Raw genomic sequence first — 23,446 nt, forward strand, 5'->3', positions numbered from 1 at the left:
CTTTAGGATATTCAGTTACTCTGTCTCTGCTTCTGCAGTCTCTGTGGCTCCTGGAGAAAACTGGACTTCCCTCTGTATATTCTGATTTCAAACTCCCGGAGAGAAGGTGTGACAGGCTCAGGCTGATGTGGCAAATTTTTCACACCAGGCAACCTCCTAGGCCACTGGGGCAGGGACCTGTTCTGCCTAGCTGCATTATGGTGAGATCATACAGTGCTCTGAGGAGTCTCTGCAGGGAGCAGGACCGATGGCCTGTCAGGTGTAATTGGCCAAAGTAATGTGGTGGCATTAGACGGTGGGTAGAGCACCCCACTGGACTTGAGAAAGTTCATTGGCTCATTTCTGCTGTAGGCTTTTTATGTGACATGCCTTAGTGTCTTCCCGTCTAAATAGAGGGGTGGGTGAAAAGGTCTTACCTTGACTTAGGGGGCTATGTAATGTTTAGGCAGAAAGACAGAAAAGCAGCAGGTATTCTACCATTGCAGAACGGTCTGGGTATTGGAAACCCGGCCAATAGACGTAATCAATTCAGCAGAAGACACCTTTAACACTTACCTACAAGGCTACTGGTGAGAAAACATGCTGGTGGCTTGTATTGTATTATATCCGGACTGCTGATGTATTTCCTGCTGGTGGGAACCTGTACTCAGCTGTTCAGAGTTGTTCAGAATTACTTCATCAACCCTGGCTCATTGGGGGATGGGAGAAAAAACAGAGCTGGAGGCATTCTCTGCCATGAGTAACCATAAAATCCATCTTGAAAAGCTTGCAAAGTGGCAACAGAGATAAGGTGGTTGGGAATTGGCTTTGGCTTGCTCTGAAAAACACAGAAGGTAGGGGATTTATCATGAGAGGCTGAGCGGAGAAACATGTCTTCAGGAAGGAAAGAGCTGTTTCCAGCAGGTGCCACCCCAGGAGATGCAGCAGGCAGGGAGGACAGTGTGCCAGGCTGCGCTGCTCAGTGCTGGTTCCTGCTGTGGCCAGAGGAAAGGAGCGGCCTGATGCAGAGATGCAGCTGGGGAACATCCCCAGTCTGGCTGCTTTATATCTGCCAAAGCCAAGGGCTGTAGATCAGCCCGATTGCTTGAGGAGACCAGGAACGTGGTGTCTGGGGATCACGGGCAGCGTTCAATGCCCAGGGGAGGAGACTCACCAGAACTGTGGAAGGTATAAAGACCTTAGATATGCAGTCCTGGAAGAATAGGGATAGATAAGCTGTCAAGAATTTCCAAAGTGGCCCATCCCAGGGCCTAGGAAACATGTCCCTCTGGGGATGCTCAGAGAGACACAGGTCATGCCTGCACGAGGGGAGTCTGGCTCTGGCTGCGGTGGGGGGTCTTGGAGGTGCAGGGCCGGCTGTCCTAGCTGGTCCCTGGGACTTGGGCTGAGCATGAGCCTAACTCCAGGCCCCACTTAAATTTCAGTGACTCAGGAAAAGTAATGATCACTTCAGAGTGCTCCTCTTGCCTGGAACCCAGAGCTAAGAAAGAGAACTCCTTAAGGGGAGGAGAGGGCGGGGACAGGGAGAAAAAAGTGTTATGAGAGTGACCAGATATTTGTGAGCAACTTGGAGATCCTTGGCCCTAAAGTGTCCTGGACATAGTCATTAGAATAGGGGACTTGGGAGCTATAGAATGAATATGATTAAAGCAGTCATGCTTTGGCCCCAAATTAAGAAACAAATCCAAACTGAGCTGCATAAAGTTATATGAAAGAAGCAGAGCCCTGGGACATGATTTCTTTTCTGTTTTTTGTCATTCACTTTTTACACATATGCACCTTCATCAATAAGGAAGCCTTCATGGGCCTGTTACACATGGGAAAAAAGGCTCCCTGGCCACAACAGCCACCTGCCAACCCAGGACGACACTGGGATGTGATCTGATCTCTCCAGGCTTTCTGGGGACATCCTACTCAGAAGCTTTGCTCTTAACAGGCAGGGAACAGTGTTAACAAAAGTTCTTTTTACTTGAAAGAGTACAGAGAAAAAAATGAATGAAGCTGAGCTCAGCTCTCAAAAAAAAGTTTGATAAAACTGACAAAGCACAAAGAAGTAGTTTATCATGGTTCTAAAAGAACGATGAGGGTTTCTCTTCCTTCTTTTTAAAGGCAACATTAATTAATCCACCACCAGCAGCTTGAGCTCTGAATGGAAGGTTAGCTCTGACTCTAGGGGGTGGGTAGGTCCTCTAGGATTTATCCATGGCCCTGGGTAAGTTTTCATTAAAGCAACAGTGTTTAAAGTAATGAGTTGAAATTCACCCACCAGACAAAACAGAGCCATAGAAGTGGAAAGGAAAGCAAAATGACCAGTGTGTTAAGAAGCAACTCTTGGGAGAAGAAACGCAATTCTGTAAGCCTCCTTTAGGGCTAAGATGATAGTAATGTTAGTACAACCACAGTGGTATCAGGGGCCCTGGCCCACTCTCCTTCTGCCTTTCTCAGTTCCCCACAGCTACATCCATGGGGTATCTGTACCCCTGGGCTTAGACCTATTTTACTTCCTAAGCGAGCATGATGAAGGGAGGCTGTCCCTTCTGTCTCCAATCAGTGGGGCTCAGGGATGGGCCAGGACAGCTGTTCCTGCCCCACCAGCCCAGGTTCCTTTCCTGACAGCTGGAGCCAAACTCCACTAGCACAGAGGGACTTTCTGAGTCCCTCTGAGGGCCCCCCGAGAGTGACATGTCCCCTAGGTCCTGGGATGGACCACTTTGGAGGCCTCTGATTTCTTCTCTGTCCCTACTCTTCTAGGGCTGCATATCTAAGGCCTTGATACCTTCCATCCTTCTGGTCAATTTTCTTCCCTAAGGAACTGGATCCTGCCCTTGAGCCGGCAGACTAAGATCCTGTCAAAGATGGACAGATTTTGTGGAAATAGGATCAGGGTCTGCCCGAGCATTTGAATGGCATCCAAGTTCCTTTCTGCTGTGCCCACCTGTTGAGATGTCCAGGAAGGCCCAGGATGCCCAGCTACCCTGGACACTTGCTCTGCTGCCTTCTACGTACGCTCACCTGTCCAGGCCGGGACTTCTCTCAGGTCTTGCTGCCCTGAGTTGTTCGGGGTCTAGCATCTCCCATCTGCTCCCCTCACCCAGCAATCTGGAGCAAGCTGTGGACCCCTGTGGAAGATCTGCATTGAGGAGAACATATACCTTGCAAACACAATGGAGACCATGTGTACAGGGAAGTCTAGACCTCAGATTTAGATAAGTTTAGGGTTAAATTCATTCATTGATTTAATCTTTCAAAAAAAACTTCACTGGGAGCTCTGCTCTCACCATGCCCTGCTCTGGGTGCTAGGGATACAGCAGCAAACACAAACACACTTGTCCTTATGAAAGTTATGACCTCGTAGGGAAGATAGACAATACATAAGATTAAGTGGGAAAAAAAACATGCTATGGAGAGAAATAGAGCATAAAAGAGCTCAGGCAATATGGGGGAACTGTTGTGACTTTACGTGGAGCTAGGGAAGGCCTCACTGAGAAGGTGGCAGCGAGTAAAGACCTGAGGGATGTTCAGGAGTGAGCCAGGCCATGTGGCTACCTGGAGGAGAGTATTCCAGGCGAGGGGATGGCCCATGTCAAGGCCCTGAGGCAGGAGGATCCTGGTGTGTCTAGAGGCCAATGGGCTGGAACAGAGGAAGTGAGGAGGGAGGTCAGTGAGAGCCTGAAGGGGGACATGGGCCTGGGAAGTGAGTGTCTCAGCTCAGGCTGCTGTAGCAAGCTGCCATAGACTGGGTGGCTTAACACAGATGTTTATTTCTCACATTTCTGGAGGCTGAAAGTCCAAGATCAGAGTGCCAGCACAGTGAGGTTTTGGTGAGGGCCTCGTCCTGGCTTTTGGGTGGCTGCCTTCTTGCTGTGTCCATGCATGGCAGAGAGGGGGCTTGGGGTCTCTCCTTAGAAGGACACTAATCCCATCACAGGGGCTCCACCCTCACGTTCTTATCTAAACTAATCATCTCCCAAAGCACCACCTCCTAATATCATCACATTGGGGCTGAGGGTTTCAACATCTGAATTTGGGGGAGGGGGGATCCATAACAGGGAGTGACTGATGGATTTTAAATACTAAGAAAATTAATTCCAAAGTATTTTACTTTCCATGAAATAAACAATTACCTGTCTCAGTTTTGCCAAACTCCACCCCAGATCCATTCTACAGAAGCTCTTCGGGGAGATGGAATGGGTCTTGCTTAAGAAAAGTTGGGGGTCCTCTGGGAGCTGTTTGGCAGTTCATAAAAATCTTCATTTTTTTCCATTCAGCAGACACAGGAACTTTTCAGCTTATAAAGTTCAACAATGTCAGCTTTAAGGTTTTTCTTTGGTCCCACTTCTGCGAATTTAGAAAACGTCAGCAGTGGTCCACACGAAAGGAGTTTGGTTACCCCTTTGACTATGGATTAGACCAGGAGGCTCCAGCTTCAGACAGTGTTAATCTTAACCTAGGCTGGGTTTATTAGGCTGCCTGGCATCTGAGATCGCAGATAAGCACATTTTCCACTCTAGCCTTTGCTATTAAGACTCACAGGGAAAATTTCTGAAGGTTCAGAAAATAAATGCTCCAAACTGTCAGCAACATAAGCCTTTCTTTTCAGCCTTGTCTCTTTTCCCCCCGCCCTTTTCTTTTAGTACAATAATAAAACCATCTTCAATGCCCAACTGATCCTTCTGGAAGCCTGATCAGTGAACTGAATTATCTTCACTTTTTTAAAAAGCAAGGCACACTGTTGGTTCAGAGCAAGAAACTGTGTACTGTGATGACTCTGTATAATGCACCAAGAGGCAGCCAGCAGGACAGGGAGTGGGCCTCTGCACCGTGCCCCAGGGCTGTAGGGACACAAGTCGAATAGCAATGAGCACAGCCCTGCAGTCCCAGCTCCAGAATTCCTGTAGGATTTTGGACTGGTCCATGGTATGCACACCCTAGTGGGGCTTCTCAGATCTGAACTCATTCCAGTTGATCTCTGTGTAGCCAGGATCCAGGCCCAAGGCCTGAGTCAGCTGCAGCACTGCCCTGGTCCCAGGGTTCTCTGCTGGGGGACAATGTGCATTCATTCAACCAATATCTGTTGTGCATTTGTGTGACAGCATTGTTCTAGGTACTGGGGCTACAGTAGGGAATTAAACAAACACAAATTCCTGTACCCATGGAGCTTACATTCCAGTAGGGGTAACAGTGTATACACATTTTGATCCTGGCTCTGAGTTCCAGGGTTGCTGTGGTTCAGACAGGAGAGCAAGCCCTCTCTCCAGTCCTGCCTCCTTAGGGCTGAGCTGGCTGGGGCGAGGTTCTGGGGTCCAGGAGCCATCATGTGTCAGCCAGGCCTGTCCTGCAAGAGAGCTCCTTATGGGGTCTCCAAATGGATTTGCCTCCATGAAGTCCTCTGGCCAGGGACACTTTTAAGAACTACTCCCTCCTGGTTATGGCAAGGCCTCCATCCTGCAAAGCTGAAAATATTGTTCACTTATAGAATTCAGGATAAAAACAGCCCAAATTTCAATAATGGTTGAAGAATAAATGTCTGAAGTAGAGGGATGATTTGTCTGTCCCTGGGGAAAGGAAGTTGGGGTAGCAGAAGAGGAGGAACGGGGATCCTGGAGATCCAGGTTCGGGGATCATAAAAAGACTCCTTGAGAACCTGCTTGCTTTGCTTCCCAGATCTGCACCAGCATCCCCACATCCCTGCGCCCCTCTCAGAGCTCCCACCTCCCATGGGCATTCAACCAAGTTCAGAATGCAGGAGGAAATAAACTAAGCATTTTATCTGTGACATGAATTATTTTAGCTCCCTGAATAATGGCTTACTACCCCATACCTTTGAGAAGGATAGAAGCAATGAGGCTCAAAGTCCAACAACTGTTTCAAACCCCTTAAAACTGGACTTGATTTCAGCCATGCAGCTTCCTTCTGATGGAGGCAGTGTGTGTGTGCCTTTATGGCTGTTGCCTCTGTGGTTAGAAATACTTGTGAAAAAAACAACTTGAAGGTCTGTATAGTGTGTCAGCCCCAGAACTGCACCGTCAGGGAGGGCAAGGAGCTATGTACCTTGGGAGGCCGAGGGATGGCCAAGGGTAGTAAAAAATCTACACAAAGTATAACAGTGTATGTTGGGAGCCAAGGGGGATTTTCTGGTCTCTCGAGAATGTCACTGAAAGCCTAATACTGGAAATAAAAGGCTCTAAATTGATGCCAATCTAAGTTCAGGACGGCATCAGTGATTGCGATGGGTCCCAGCCACACCACTATATCCCCACTCAGGTGATATGTAATGAGGACCTGGGAGAACAGACAGTAGAGTGTTTGTGGAATGACTCTTTAAACATTCCCGCCTAGGATGGGGCTGGCCAGACCGTCCCCCTTCACTGAGTGGTTTGCAAATCTCCAAGCCTCCAGGAGGGCAGAGCACCTGACACTGCTGGGACCTGGGGAAAGAGGCAGGAGAGAGATGGCTGCGTGGCAGGATGGCCAGGCAGAGAGGGGGGCAGGGGCATTCTCTATGGCTCCTGGTCTCTGGGGAGTACTGAAGGCATATCCTGCACATGCCAGTGGACTCTGGAGGTGGGGACAGTAGAGGGCAGATGAGCTGAAAAGTTATAAATTTGTAAGACACATGGACAGTAGAAGCATGCTACAAGGTCACAGGCTGGTGGTTCTCTGGAAAATGTGGCTGAATCTTATAAAAAGTCTTGTGGAGGACACTGTTTAATTATTAGCCACTCTTACCTTCCACTTACTAAGAGAACCCCAATTCTTTTGGAAGAAACAATATAGGCTAAAAATGATATTGCCTAGTTTTTCTTGAAGCTCAGCTTATTCAGGCAAAAGAGGTCTGGCCAGTAAGCGGAAGCCTGCCAGGGATTTCTGGGGAGGTTTTGTTTTCCTCTAATAGGCAAAATCCTTTCTTCCTTTTGCTCTTTTCTTCTTTCTTCTTTCTTGGAACTTGGATGAGATGCATGGTGCTCCATCTGCTATTTTGTGAGAATGAGGATGAGGGATGAGGTTCATACCCTAAGGATGGCAGACTTAGGTCACTGACAACATTTTTTGAAGCCATTGTACTAGCCCAAGGCTATCTACTTTGACTTCTCATTACCCTTTTCTTACTTGTGCCAGTATTATTTGGGTGTCTGCTACCTATAACAGCATTTACTCCTAATGATAGAGACCACCACTGCCTATCTACATTAAGGCTTCAGGCAATGAGCCAGATGAGCAGGTAATGACTGTCCCCAGAGGAGGGATACAGCTTCTTTATGACACTAGCATAAAGAGAAATTCTATCCCCTTGTTGTTCCTTGTTCTTGCCCCATCACCAAAGGGAAAAGGAAAGAGGGTGAATACAGACACACTGCCCCCTGCCACCAGACGACTGGCCCTTGTAAAGCCTCTAGAGAAAGTCTAGTCCATGTGACAGTGTGTGGAGTGAACTTTTCAGCCATTCTTAAAAACTGAAAGTGACTTAATAATAAGAAATAATTGTCAAGTTTTGGAGTCAGGTTGAAATGACGTTAAGGGGCTATTGTCCCATGAGATAAAGGGGTTTGACTCAGTAGAAATGGAGACAGTTTGGAAATATTAAGATGATTTCATTTCTGTATTCCCATAGAGTTAGAACATCTCAATAAACTGTTTACAAAATAAAGCTTCTTAATTTCAATTGCCTTAAATCCATGTCACATTTCTATGTACTGATATGGAAACATTTTCAGGATAGACTTAAGTGCAAAGAAGAAATAGAGGCAAAGTTCCAAGTATTGCATATAGTAGGCTACCTTTGGATAATAAAAAGAGGCAAACAATAATTTATACTTGTATTTACACAGGATTACAGGGTGGATGGGAATGGAGTGGGAGCAAGATTTCTCAAAATACATGTCTTTATGTAGATTTCATTCTTGAATGATGTATGTACTGCCTATTAAAATATTTAAATTAAAAAATGCTAGTGCCACAGAGAATTCAGTTTTCTCATTGAAAAGACATTTAGGAGGTCAGCAAATGACTAAAATAGGAGACTCCAAAACTCTCCCCTCCATACACTTCAAATAACCAAAGCAAAGTGTTTGCTACATTTTTTACATGAGTATCTCTTCGCCTACACCCTGCACCATTGTTTTATGACACTGGGAGTTTTTTGGTGAGTTGTTAGTTAAAGGCAACATTGAGAGCCAAATAAGGGAGATTTAGCTTTTGTCTGAGGAAAAAAGGCTGGTTTATGATGTTAATTGGAAGGAATAATAATTAATATATTACTGTATATAATTTATTATTATACATTAATTAATATATTAACAAATAAGCTATTACATATTAATGTAACATATATTAACATAATGTATAGTATAGCACATTAATATATATATACCTATTATAATATATTACCACACATAATTTTATATTAACTTTTTTTTTCAAACTTCTTATGATCAGATTTTCTGTACCTAGGGGAAGTTTTGTGTAATTAAGAGAATCTTTCCCACAGAAAGATAACACTAGTGAGAAATCTAATGATTTTGTTTGTTTAAGGCAAGGGTTGGCAAACTGTGGCCTGTGGACCAAATCTGGCCAGCTGCCCAATTTTTTACAGCTGTTAAGCTAAGAATGGTTTTTTATATTTCTGGATGATTACACTTATGTGTTTATGTAAATGCCTACATACTACACTTGCTTTTGTCTTTTGATCTGCAAAGACGAAAATATCTACTATCTATCCTTTCAAGAAAACTTACCTACTCCAGATTTCAGACCTTTTGAGACTCATTACCAACAACCTCTGGCCAGACACATCCCAACAGAAACACAAGGTCATTTAGTGATGATGCAAGGCTAGTCGTGACGTGGAGTTTTCAGCTGGTTGGCATGATTAGGCATGATACATGCATACACATGTATATTTCTCATGTCGGAAGTGGGAAAATACTGCTCTTGGTTGAATTTTTCTATTGTACAAATGCCCCATTTGCTCTCCAAAGCCCTGAAGCAACAAGATATAGTTGGGTCTCACTCCAGCTGCCAGACACAGAGGGCCTAGCATGCGTAGCTCAGTATGTCAATGGCCCATGAAGGTGGCCCTTCAATACAGAGAAGGTGACACACATCAGCTGGCTGCAATGGGATTCTGTGGCTTTTAAGAGACCCCTGAATTGTATGTGCATCTAAGTAATTGGAACTTGGGCTTGTCACATCTTTTTTAGCAATGACACTGTAACAGCATGGACCTATCCATCATCATGTCATCCTTATGAAAATAGTTTCCAGTGGTCAACTTGTTGTAGTTAATTGGTCTTTCGATGTATGAATAGTCAGAAGCAAAGCGACTTCAAAAGCCAGGTTTTCAGATACCTTTAGTGGTGAACTCTAGAGGTGTCTGATCTTTCCTGCCTTTTAATTAGGGCCCTTTCATTCAAGAGGGAGAGTGTCCTTGTGGTTAGAGGTGCGGCTTGCCTTGTTCTGCCTTCCCTTTTCAGTCTGGGGCTAACTCACAGCAACCACAAGCAAGCCAGTGAGTCTCTGAGGCCTCAAATAGGTGAAATCCAGGAAGTGTAGAGTAGATTGTGGTTAGTTGATGGCAAATACAGATATCATTGAAGATAAACACTGGTATGAGAACCCAAAACATAGAAGTTTAAAAAAAAAGCCATCACTTGTTAAGCTCAAGATTCTGTAAGTCATCAGTTTAGTCTGGATTCAGCAGGGGTTCCCCAGGTACCAACAGCCAGTTGTGTGTGTGGGTGTGTTGGGTAAGTGGTTTTGCTGGGATGCCTCACATGTCTTAGGGCCTGGCTGGGACAGTGGGTCTACTCATCTGGTCCGCATAGTTTCTGTCCTCCAGCAGACTAGGTCGGGTTGTTCATATGGCAGGGATGGGAGCTTCTAAAGAAATCATAAGTGCATGTAGGTTTCTTGAAGCCTAGGCTTGGAACTGGCAAAATACTCCTCCCATATCATTCTAGCAGCCAAAGCAGGTCACAAGTCAGGTCACAGGGACACTCTAGATCCAAGGGGTGGGGAAAAAGACAAGACCTCTTGATAGAAAAAACTTCAAAGTCACATCACAGGGGCACAAATTCAATAAGGGAAGAATTGTGGCCATTTTTTGCAACCTACCACTGGGGGCTAAGACTTTAGGGAACCTGTGTATGGTATTCAGTAGCCCCCTGCTGCCAGCAGGTGAATGGGAAGAGGTCATTACTGGGGAATCTAGATGTTAAACCCATAAGCAAAGGACTGGGAGAGTGCCACTCTGGTTGTCTTGGACCTCTTTTGTAACTTCTACGGAGGGGAGTCAGGACTGTAGTGGATGAGTAAGTGTGTGAACAGTGCCCATCTGGGTTTTGAGTTGACTCAGACAAGAAAAGAAAGGGTGTTTTTCCATATACGTTGGGAACCCAAGAATGAATACAGGCTCTGAGTTTGAGAGTCTACTGGAGAGGAAAGCTTCTGTACCCAGGGGAGAAGCCCTCTAACCAAGACGCAATGCATTTTGATGCTACAAGCACAGCTTTAAGGGGCAGACATATCTAACTAATCGTGGTGTAACACTTTACTAACTGTGTGAATTTGGGCAAATTACTTAGCTTTAGGCTCAGTTTCCTCATCTGTAAAATGAGGATAATGATATATACATCAGAGGACTGTAGGAACAATTAAAGGAAGTAACACATGTAAAATGTCTAAGACAATACCTGGTATAATACTCACTCTCACTGGGGCTCACTGTTATCCTTCCAGCCTTGGTGGCTGTTGATTCTTCAAGGATGATCCACAACTCTATTTTTGCTGTCCTGGCCACATTTGTGAGCTTTCTTCTTGGCATTTGAGACCAGAAGTTTCATGCAGATGTTCATTGTCTACTCAAACTCAACATGCTTATTAAAGCTAGTCTGTCCCTTCAAACCACTCTCCTTTCCCAACTTCTCGCACCTGATCATTCAGAGCCACCATTTAGCTGCCTGGGTTTGTCACTGTGAGGTCATCCTGCATTCCTGTATTTCCTTTAGGCCTCTCATCCAGTCATTAAACAATGGGCCTCCCACCCTTGTCTTTCCCATTCCATTTCCTCTGCTAACTGCGGACTCTGAGGTCTTCCCTTTATGTTTTGAATACTGCTATAGAGTTCTTACAAGATTCCCTGCCCCCAGGCTCTCCACACGTTATTCCATTCTGCACAGCGCTTCAGAGTTAATCTTCCAAAAGATAACCCTTTGCTCAAAACCATCAGCAGCGACTCACTACTAACAAGATGACATCCACACACTGAGCCTGGAATTCAAAGCCCTCCACAGCGTGACCCCCGTTTCCAGTAAGAGACGTATCTTCTGAGATTCCAGGAAATTCATCTTGCACTGTAGTTATATGCACACCTATCTTGTGTTCCAAATGTGAGCGTAAGTCTCCAGAGCAAAGATCAGCGAAACCATGGCCCAGAGACCAACCCCGTGTTGCCCACAAAACTGAAAATAATTACTATATGGCCCTTTACAGATAATTTGCTGACCCTGCTCTATAGGGTAAAAGCATGTCTTAGACTACTTTGTTTGTCCTACCGAACTGTGTACTTTTTAATAAACATTAATTAAATGAATGTGCCACATACCAGCTCCTAAGCACTGCTTTCCTATTCCTGTAAATGTTTTCCTTGTTGCATAGGGGACTTCCACATTTTTATCTATGTAGATAAACCTTTCCAGTATTCTGAGAGCTACATCAAATCCTGCAGGAAGCCTTTCTGATAACTGCTGAATCCCGCATTCCAGCAGCACTAACCTACATTTCACACAATCTTCTGCTTCCAGTTGGTTCTTTGCATCAGAAAGGGTCATGAACTCATTATGATGCCCATTTCTCACCCATGACTGGCTACCTTCTCTCCTTTCAGAACTTGGCAGATGTTACCTGGTCTGGAAAGTTTTCTCTGATTCCTCTCCCCACCCAGCTGAGTTAGGGGTCCCTTATCTGTGCTCCCACAGCAATCTGAAATTTCCCATCTTGGTACTTATCTTTGCATATTGTAACCATTGCTTTACATCTTGGATTCTCCTAACTGTGCTGTGAGCACCTTGAGGGGAGGGTCAATGTTTTGTTTATTAATGTCTTCTTAGTAGTTGGCATGGTGCCTGGCTTATGGAGATACCAAATTAATTATTTTGGAATATATGGTTGATCAATCAAGGGTTGTTGATTGATTACATGACTGATTAAAATATCTGGTCCTATCCCTTCGGGACCCCAGTTATCATACTTCAGTTCTCTCGCTTCTCTGTTATGTGTAGTCATTCCTCTTAGTTATGTATCTATGGGTAGTTTGTATCTCTGGATATTGGTAAATAACTATCAAATTTTATATGCCTGAGGTTATCAGGCCAAGGGGTGCTCTGGGGAAACCAAGTGGGCAATCTCTGGGTCTTTGATGGGTATGGGAAGTGCTGTGTTTTGATTCACAGCTGTCTTGGCCTGTGGACTGTGAAAACTAACAGCAGCATTTCCTCTTAATGAATTAAGCATTCCGAAGACAGCCTGACTGCTGAATAAAAAGATTCATGACCAAATTACAGCACTTCCATAGCCAGCTTTGTGAATCCAGCCTGAGCCTGCTTAGAGGTCCACCTTCACGTAGTGTAAAATAATACCAAATGTTTGGACTTGGAAGCCATTTGCCAAATGTTGGAATATTATAACAAAGCACACACAATATCAGAAATGGAAAATGGCACCCTGGAAATGGTTAGCTCCCTACAAATGAGAAGTGGGAGCTTCATTCAGCAGACGACTTCTTTCCTACTCTCGAGTTCCCCTGGAGCCATGTGCCGTGTGGGCCCCCTCATCCTCCGCAGAGCTTTGCCTCTGAGCACGTCATTTTGCAGTCACATTCCGCTTAGCTGTCCATGATCAGTTTCTTAAATGCAGATAAATTAGAGACAGGTTGTAAATTGGTCAGCCACATCAGCCCAGATCTTTCTGCAATACCACGGGTACAAAATAACCAAGTTCCCATTCTCTGTAAGTGCTGGTGGCTTTCACACGAGCCCTCCCCCATGGAGTTAGAGTGGAAATGAAGCACAGAAGCTTACCCAATCAGGCAGAGAACAGACATTTGGCATTTTAAAAATGCCTTTTAAATGTCTAGATAGATGGTATATTACTCTGCAGCCTTTTCAAAATCTGTGAGACACACTATGAATATTTCTGCCGAGAAAAGCTGGTGCTGGAAGGCCCTGGGACATGCCCAGGAAAGGAAAGCCAGGAGCTCCACACCTCAGGGAGGACAATGTCCTCTCTTGCTGCAGGAAATATCTATTTCTGCAAAAGCTGCAAGATAAGACGAAAAGCAGAACATTTTGCTCATAATTTTCATCTGATCAGTTTGGCCACTAAAGCAATATACAAGGTAGGACACTTACTGCTTCAAGGGCAAGCACCGAGGGGCCCAAAAAGACCCTCACGGCCTTGAATAATTGGTCAGGACTGCAAGTTCAGTGGAAGGAGGCACTTTCATGCAGAACCGGCTGGTCTGAAGACAGCCCCTAAGCCCTTCCTCGAGGGATACGTGTACCTGTAACACACGGGGGACCAACAAAGGAGATGGGTCTGGAATGAGCTGGAGCTTCTGCCCCGAAACTCCAGAGGAGGAGGATCACAAGGCGTGTGGTGGTCGGAGCAGAAATAGTCTGAATAGTTGGCTTTTGCTTTTCCTCAGTTGCTACTTGTGTCACACTTGTTACCACTCTTGGGAGGAAAGGCCAGTCCAGAACCCCCAGCCACTGGTGGGAGTCAGAGAAACAGACAGGCCTGAAGAGTTCTGGTGCCGATGGGCTCTCTGGTGGTCTTGGGCCAGAGCAGGTGCCTGAGTCCCCTCAGCAGCTCTCGGCCTCACCCCACAGGCTGGGGAAAGCGTGGGGGCTCAGACAGGGTGGTCTCCATGGCCTCCCCAGCACCCTTGGCCTTCGGCAGAGGTGGAAACCCATCAAGGTCCTTGTTTGCATTTGGAGAAAAGGAGCAGAGGGAGAGGTGAAGAATGCTTTGCTCTGTTGCAGGAGGCCAGCAAGGACCATCCAGTAAACAAAACAAAACAAAGCAATACAAATAAATAATAGCAGCCTCAAAGCAGAAGCTTCGATTTCTGAGGTGTCTCTGACAGGCTGAGGTGCTGTCCTGCCCGAGAAAGCCTGCGAGGTAGGGTGTTGGTGCTTCAGTGATACCATGTGGCTGCGGAGAGCTGCAGGGGTCAGAAGAATGCCCCACATCCCAGGCGACGGGCCCTGCTTGTAATGGTCCTCTTTAGTCATCACCAGTACCTCCTTCACTTTAGCAGCAGCTCTGGCTTCAAATGAGGGGATCAGACTGAGTCAGTGAAGCTGGGGAGACCTGAGCTGGGGGTATTTATCTGAGGACCCCACTACCACCCTTTCTAAGACTCTGTTTCCTGGATCAGCAATGTCAGGAAATGTTCCATCATTTGACTTTGAGAACTTCCTGTCCTGCTTTCTTTGGGAACCCTCTAGGCTTCCCTCTGCTCTTTTTCCCCTCATCCCCCTTCTTTTCTCGGGCTGTTCCTCCATGCTTCTCGGAATGCAGTTCCCCAGTCCTATGCTGCCCTGGGAATCCTGTCCTACAGCTTCCTGCTCATTCATCTGGACACTCAGCACTCCAACAGGCCACTCTGCAAGCAGAGGAGAGAGCATCAGCATCCACTGTCTGCTGATGTACAGTCGCAAAGCAATTCCAACTGGCTTGTAGTGCAGCACAGCTATTCACCAGGCTGGTTGTGCAACATATCAAAAGCAGTCCATGCAGGGAACTGCCATGGGGCTGGAGGGCCAGTGGAGCCTGCCTTCCATAGCCTCTTGACCTCCCTCTACTGCTCAGAGGCTTTTGGGAGGAAACTGTATCCCTGCTTTTCAGAAAATTAAAAGGTCATTCTTAGATGGCCACCTCAGAATAAAAAAGAAAGATGATGGTTGCTTATACCTATATAGTGTCTTGCAGTTTTAAGAGCATTTTTATCCCCTCACCTAAGCTTAAGTGCACTTCAGCATGGGATGGAAATTAGGCAGGACAAATCACACAATTCTGTCAGTTTATTCCAGTCAGGAACTTTAAGCCATCTTTGTCTCACCCTGGTCCAGGCTGCTGTTGATCTCTCTGTAACATCTTTCAGAGCTGACTCCAGTGTACCTTGTCCATGAAGCTGAGGTCCTTCTGTGCCCTTAACCCCGTGCAGCCATCCCCTCACTTCCCAGTTCCACCTTCCCCCCACTTACGCCACTACCAAGTCCCAGCCCACAATCGTAAATCTCACTCCCTTCCACACCAGATGGGATGCACACTCCCACTTCCTTCCTCTCTTCCCCATTTCTCCCCCCTTTTGTCTCCTCCTTTTCCTCTCCCCTGCCCCCCTCCCTGCTGCTCGATATTATTTGTTGTCGATCAGCATTCCCACTGCACCTATACTCTTCTCGCTGTCTCAGGGGCTGCGAGCCTGGAAACTCTACATCTCAGACTCCCTTGCTTCCAGGTGAGAAGCAGTCCAGGGAGATTTGGCAGGTGGAAAAGGGGCTCTTCTTTCTCTGGCAGAAGCATGCAGATCTATGGGCTGCAGCAGATATGACTCCATATTCTACTGCTGGTCACAACATCAGGGGCAAGGGGCAGCTAGGAAGTCAGTGGGTGGTTCTTGCGGTTCTTGACCCTGGGAGATGAGTGGCAACTTGAAGCTCTCTGGGGCACGGATGTAGAAGTGTAACCTGATGGCTAGTGCCATCTCCCTAAATTATCTTCCTTTTGCACAGTGAAGAGTTTTGCTCACACTTAATTCTCTTCCTGCTTGAAATACCTCTTTCTGCTTAAAATTAAGCCTCTTTTGGGTATTATGCTCAGTGAAATATGCCAGGCAGAGAAAGACAAGTACCAAATGATTTCAATCATCTGTGGAGTATAAGAACAAAGGAAAACTGAAGGAACAAAACAGCAGCAGAATCACAGAACCCAAGAATGGACTAACAGTTACCAAAGGGAAAGGGACTGGGGAGGATGGGTGGGAAGGGAGGGATAAGGGAGGGGAAAAAGAAAGGGGACCTTACGACTAGCATGTATAATGTGTGTGGGGGGCATAGGGAGGGCTGTGCAACACAGAAAAGACAAGTAGTGAGTCTACAGCATCTTACTATGCTGATGGACAGTGACTGTAATGGGGTTTGTGGTAGGGACTTGGTGAAGGGGGGGCCTAGTAAATATAATGTTCCTCATGTAATTGTAGATTAATGATACAAAAAAAAAAAATGAAGCCTCTTTCCACTTGGACTACCTATAATAGTGGTTCTCAAAGAGTGGTCCTAGCTAGCATCCCTATGACCTGAGAATCTGTTAAATATTCCAATCCCTAGGCCTCACCCCAGGCCCACTGATTCAAAAACTATGGGGATGGCACCAAGCAGCCTGCGTTTTAACAAGCCCTCCAAGTGATTCTGACACTCGCTCACGTCTGAAAACCACTGACCTGCTGGGATGTTCATTTTCCTATTGTAAACCATGACTAACGTACACACCCCTTTTGCATGTATGTTGCTTATTTATAATTTTAAAATACTGTGTTTATCACAGAAAATTTGGAAAGGTATAAGACATGTGGATAAGACAAAACCCCCACAAAATTCCACTCTTGAGAGTTATATATTATTAACCTTTGGTTTATTTTCTTCTACTCTTCTACTCATCTCTCTACGTGTGCAGCTACATATTTATGTGTGCAATTGTATAACAGGTTTGTTTTGTATCTACTTTTTCTCATACGGTATTATATGAGGAGCATTTCTCTGTGCCATTAAATATGCTTATTTAAAGCCTACTTAGTGTTCCATGTTATGGAGGTACTATAATTAATTAACCATTCTCCTGTTGAAGAATGTTTATGTTGTTTTGGGGCTTTGCTATTATAAATGAATGCTGCGCCAGACACTCCAATATAAAATCTTGTCCCATCTTGACCATCTCATCGGCATGAAAGGATACATGAGGATGTGGATGAGAAAAGAGATTTAGGCAGGGCAGCGCTGGGTCCTTCCCAGAACAATGGCTGCTTGTGTGTGGACATAAAATAGAGACCTTATGGGACTTCCCAGTTAGGCAAGGAGTCAAGGCGGGAAAGAAAAGAGGGGTTGAAGAAGGTTGCTTCCCATTTCTGAGCTTAAGCGTAGCTGTGAGAACAGGAGCATTTCAGAAGAAAGTAGAGTGAAATGAAGCAGAGTGAGTGATGATTCTTCTGACAGTCTAGGAATCCTCCCCAGAAGGTGGTGTGTGCTTGCCATTTATGCAGACTTAGCCCCAAACCATTTTTAAAACATGAGAGCCTGGGGATGCTGAGTTGGGAATTTCCAACGACGCTACATGGGCTGAGGTCTTCCTGAGAAGTCCAGGCTGGTGTCTGGGAACATTATAGGTGTTTCAATGACATTTACTGATTGAATAAAAATGAAAACCTAAGTAGATAGACTATTCCTAAAAGGCCAGACAGGTATAATATTATCTCAAATGTCATAGGATTTAAGGAGTCCCTACAAAATACAATAATTAGAAATGGATCTGCTTCCCAAAATGCATGAAACAAATAGGTATTCTTGTCTCTTTTTGCTGCTCTTATCTGTCAATCTACAAATATTTACTGGAGGACTACACATTCCTGGGGTTATTACTGTGCAGGAAATAAGACAAAATCCTGCTTGCCTTCAAGGAGCTTACATTTTATTTTTTGAAGACTGACAATAAATATTCAAACAAATCAATAGTGCTATGAGAAATTAAGAGATTAGCCTGATACAGTGCCCACGTTGAGAGGTGAGAGGTGTATGCTCCTTTTGTGCTTTCATAGTTTCAACAACAGCAGTGACGTCTTGGTGGGGGAAAGTTGTTGTCCTGTCCGAAATTCATTTGCAAACCGATGAGCCAGGTATCTCAACATAACTTTCAACTCAGGCCCTACAGTACGTGTGGCAAGTTTGGATTGAGCCATAGGTTATATGCCCTAAGAGGCTTTATGCACTAGTGGCCTGATCCTAGTGACGTGAGGTAGTGGCCAGGACTTGGCATTACATGGTTAGGAATGAAACAACATAGTCAATATACAAGTAATCAGTATAAGCAAGAACAAACTGCTCAAGAATAACAAGCTGTGGGTGGCAACTGTGTTCTTCTCCCATGCTGATTATGAGTGATTAGTAGAGGCTGTTAAGAACACCATCTTGAGCAGAATTCTTTAATGAGAATTCCAGTTTCAGAAGGAAGTAGGAGATGGAGCAAACTGAATGGTGATTCTTTTGACATCATAGGAATCTCAGAGTAGTACGTTATGTGGTCAACCAATGATTGTGGTTTCTGAAGACACAAGGACTCAGCCCAACTTCTTTTTCTGTCTGATCCCAGACACCAGCCAATGAGAAAGGGTGCAGTGATTGACTTGCAATGTCTGCCGTGAGCCCAGGAATAAGTATGGTGGTCCATCTGCCTGCCTACTCTAGTCCCATCTATGATGGTGCTGACCTATCCAGCCCAAATCCACAATGGGATGTAACATTTAGCAACTACACAGGGCTTAGGAAAGAAAATTATGCCAAAATGTCCAAAATACAGTATGGATGGACCCTATAGTGGATGGCAAAGCCTTAGTGGTTATGAAAACAGAATGGAATATTAGAAAGACCAGTGGACTACTCAGTGTCATAATCTTTAGAATCTAGATATTTCAGAGAACTTACAAACTGCATAAACTTCAGAAGGTCAACTTCCTTTGCTAAACATCAGTTTCTTCATCTATAGACATATATAACATTCAGCCTACTAATCCATGTTCTTCCCGCTTCACAGAGGTTATGAAGACCAAATGAGATCATGCATGGGAGAGAAGTTTCTAAGTGTTGGCAAGAACAAATTATCATCATTAGTTTGCTTGTTACAGGGGAAGCTGCTTCTTCCCTCCTCTACCTTCCATTTTTTTTCCAAAGAGGTGGCCATTTATGTACCAGAAAGAGCAATTAAATGTCTAGGCTGCATGCTTCTCTTAGCGAAATGATTTAAAGCCATGTGTAAATAGCACATCAATTTATTATGACTTGGGTCCAAACTGGGAATGTGTCTATATATACACTCATGCAATCACCTCTCAGCATCTAACAGTGAAAAATACTGCAGCCTCATAAAAAACAAAGCCATCTTCTCCCCAATTCCTGACAGCTAAAATGTCCTTAAAATAAATGGGAAGGTTCACTCTACATACCTGTGCAATGGAGTTTTTATGGATCAGACAAATCTTGAGTCTCTCAGGCAATGTCAGACCTGAGAACAAAGCTCACTCTCCTGGAGTGTTGAGCCTGTCTGCTTCCTGGCAATATACCCAGACAGCTCTCCAGGCACAAGGGTGTGGAACCTCTATTTATTCACTCCAAACAAACAAACAAACAAAAAGTCAGCCCTGAGACCAAGTTAATCAAAAAGTTTTTAATAGGATACTTGCAGGACCTGAGGCAGGCACTGGGAGCCAGAAACAGGTGGCAGAAATCATTTTCAGCCTCATTAGAGAATTGAGAACGTGGTGCTGCAGAACGTCATTTCCTGCATAATTAATCTGCGTGCCGCCACCCCGGCAGTTATTCATGTTGGGACACGAAATCCCATCTGTAAGGGCAGTTGTTAGAATTGGTGAGAGAAAAATTCTTTCTTTCCTTATTTATTAGAGGAGAGAAAGTAGAGAGCCCTTAGGTTATTTCAGAGGGAAGCAAATCAAATACTCCTCTAGGTATTTCGTATTTGAAAGAGGGCAAATGCCTGATGCAGGAGGGTCTGCCACTTTCGCATGCACGCAGGAAAGGCATGCATGCATGCATGTGTGCATGTGTGTATGTTTTGTGGCAACATATAATCAGATAGGGCTTCCGGGTCATGAAGTTACTTTCTAAGTGTGAAGTAAGGTGCTGGGGAGTACTGATTCATTTGGTCAATCAGGCAGTGCTGCAGGGCTGCACTGGTCCATATGGTACCCGGTGAGAATTAGAAGACGCTCCCCTGCTCAAGCCATTTTATTTCCATCTGCTGGAAAACTGTCATAGTACAAGGAATATGTTCGAACAAGGCACTTTACTGCCATCTCCCAGAAAACTGTCATAATAAAAATGAAAATCTGTAGTGTTCTGATGTGAAGGCTACCTCTCTTAGCTGTGTGACTCTGTATGTATCTCAGGACCTAAAAAATCATACTTACCAGCACCACCATCAATGCAGCGTTTGGCAAGCTACTGGGGAAAGCTATTGGCTAGGCAGAATAGAGCCAGCTTACACCATACACCAAAATAATTTCTATGTGGTTTAAATAGCTGAGTTTTTAGAACAGCAGTACAAGGTTGATGAAACATTTGCAAAGAAAAGGATTTTTTAAGCATAAAAAGAATTTTTAAAATTACTAAGGAAAACAGGTTTGGCTCATAAAAACATGAAACTTCAGTTAGTATGCAAAAAAGAAAAACCACCATAAATAAAATTTAAAACAGAGAACTGAGCAAATTCTACAAACACAACAAAGAATTAATATTCTTAATAAGCTGATCCACGTTGATTAGGAAACGAGACCTCAAACAATAGGGAAAATTGTGTGAATTATTTACAGAAAAGGCAATAAAATAGTGAATAAAATGTTCAGCTTCATTAGAGATTAATGAAGTAAAAATTAAAATACCACCGTTTTTCATTTATCAAGTTCGAAAAATTTAAAACCGATCAACTCCGTGCTAGAGATGTGTTATGAGAACACAAATCATGTGTACAGTCTTTCTGGAAGGCAAAATGGCATCATGTATGAAAAATCTTCAGACCCATAATGTCATCCCCAGAAATCCATAGACAGGAGAGTGTCAGATATATGGAAATACAAAAGCAAGACAAAGGTTAATTATGATAAATTCATATAATTATGTATTTTGTAATAACCCCCAGAGGTGATACTTGGGGAAAAATATATGTCATGGGGAAAAGCCCCTAAAAATGCCAACTGAAAAAATAGAATACACAACTGTACTCTCAAAGGGTATTCTTAATAGGGTCTACAGCTGGGCATTCTCAAAGTTGGGTTGGGTGGATGGGCTTCAAGGGACATTTTTGGTGCATAAACTTTTGTTTCTCAGGCAAGTTTTCATAGTTTGCAGCACGTGCTCCAAGGGCTCCGTGACGCCCAGGAGCCAAGGAACCCAGCAGAGCCAGAGCAAAACCAGAGTCGCCGACCCTGGGCGTGAGCGCCCCTCCCGCGCCTACGCCCGGTAGGGCCTGTAATGTGCCGAGCAGTGTGTCGGCAGCTGCAGGCACAAAGTGAGCCCCGGCTGCTCGGTCTCTGCTCTCAGGCAGCTCGGTGTAGCTGGGAGCACAGATGGTAATCCAGGGAATCACACGAATACATGTATGCTGACAAAATAGCTAATAAGGGCCTCGAAGCAAAATTCCAGGGTTCGAGGGCACGGCTTAAATGAGATGATGAATGTGTATCTAGTGCTTAAAATAGCGCCTGGACACCCAGAGCTTGCAAGCAATGCCTCGGAATGGGGTTTCCCGAATGACAGCCGGCCGCAAGACCGAGGCGCGTGATTATGCAGGACTCGTTGTAGAACTGATTTTGATACGCAACTCAGACTCAGCTTGCCCACCTAGCAGGCAATGTCAAACAGCACATGCGTAAATCAGTCTGATCTTGTGATTTCAGTGGAATTCAGTCCTGTGCCCTTCACAGCTCTGTCGGTCACCAGGGGAAGCTAGGGAGGTACTATCACTTGCCCTGACTCTTTGTGAGTGGGTCACAGGCAGCCCTTTGGGAGTCCCACCCTTCCAGGCAACCTATTGAAACTGGATGTCCATGCGTTCTCCCTGCTGAAATTTGGGCCTCTTTCTGGAGTTTAGAAGGTTTAATTATTTCCTCCATGCTGCTCTAAAGGAGGGACTTGTTATGTCCGAGCACAGCTGGCTACTGTTCCTCTGGCTTGTTCCCCACCAGTCCTGTGTGTCGGGCCTGTGTGCTTGCCCCACAAAGCTGTGCACAGGAGATGGCACCTCAGGGCATCTTCTCTCTGATGCTCAGGGCCTGCTTCCTGGGTGTGGGACCTGAGCAGTTGCTGGCGTTCCATGCTCAGAAGGGCCAGTGCTTGTTCGAATGTTGTGCTATCACTATCTTGACATTCTTAATCATTTTATTTTTAACTTGTGTTTTACAGCAGAAGAGAGGGGCTCATTTGTGTGTCCACCATTTCTTCCTGCCCCATTCATGCATATTGTTCATGATGTCCCAGACCACAACCTTTGTGTGGACCCTCCACGTGTCAGTGGGAGTTATGGGAGATTTAAAGTGAGCACAAGGTAAGTGTGCTGCTTCTAGGGGCAAGTGGGGCACTGACAGTGCTGAGAAGCTCTACTTGCCATCTGCGCCAGATGTTGCGCCACATGTGGAATGGTGTGCTGAAAAACAAAAAAATAAAAACAAAACGCAAGGAACCCTATCATATTCTTTCTTATTTGTGTTCCTTTCCTGTACTGCCCAACCATTTAGCTGAAATGTTGCTGCAGAAGGAAAAGGAAAGAGACAATAACCCACAGTTTCTTTTCCCTTCAGTCCTTCCTTCCCCATCAGAAGCCAAAGGTAGAGAGTGTTTGGAGAAGATGCATGTTTCAAGAAGAGAAATAAAAACACTTGAGTTACTTTTGTGCTGTGTTCTACTGTTTTGAAAGAACGGAATTCTTATGCATGTTCAAGCTATGAAATATGAATTGTGTAACTTCAGTGATTCTGCATAGGAGTTAAATGCTCTTCAATTTGCATTTAAAATGGCATTGCACAATATAAAGTAGACTGGTAAAATTCAGGCGAATAATTTAAAATTGTAATTTTTCTTTACTTAGAACAATATTAAATAGCAAATAAAAACCTCCATGACAAGCTGAGAGAAGCAGCAGAAGAAATGTAAAAGCTTTATATTTAAGTATTTTTCTCTCTGCTTTTTGAACAAGGGGCCTTATATTTTCATTCAGCACCAGATCCCACAAATTGTGTAGCTGGTCTGGCTGATTCTTCAAACTGGTGGTGGGGGGACTCTTACATCCTTCCTGACTTTCTCACCCCTGGATGAAGTATGAGGAGGTGGGGTGGGAGTGCAAGAGTCATACTGCTTTGGGGACTTGATTTTCCTTTTTCCCCTGAAACTCAAGTCTTCCCAGCACATTTTTCTAGTTCCTCCAAAGGCAAAATGGGAAGAGCTGTTTTAGCAGCCTCTTTGCACTTCTGGGAAGATTACTATGGCTGCCAGGGGTGTGGCGTCCTCTGAACTTGGTAATAAAGAGTCTGGGGCTCAGTTTTCAGGGCCGTCCTGTCCCCATGGCTACTCATTACATTCCCAGTTAGCGGAGCTTCTGGGAGAGAAGGACA

This window comes from Manis pentadactyla, chromosome 1 (assembly GCF_030020395.1).
Source record: "Manis pentadactyla isolate mManPen7 chromosome 1, mManPen7.hap1, whole genome shotgun sequence".
Taxonomy (NCBI): Eukaryota; Metazoa; Chordata; class Mammalia; order Pholidota; family Manidae; genus Manis; species Manis pentadactyla.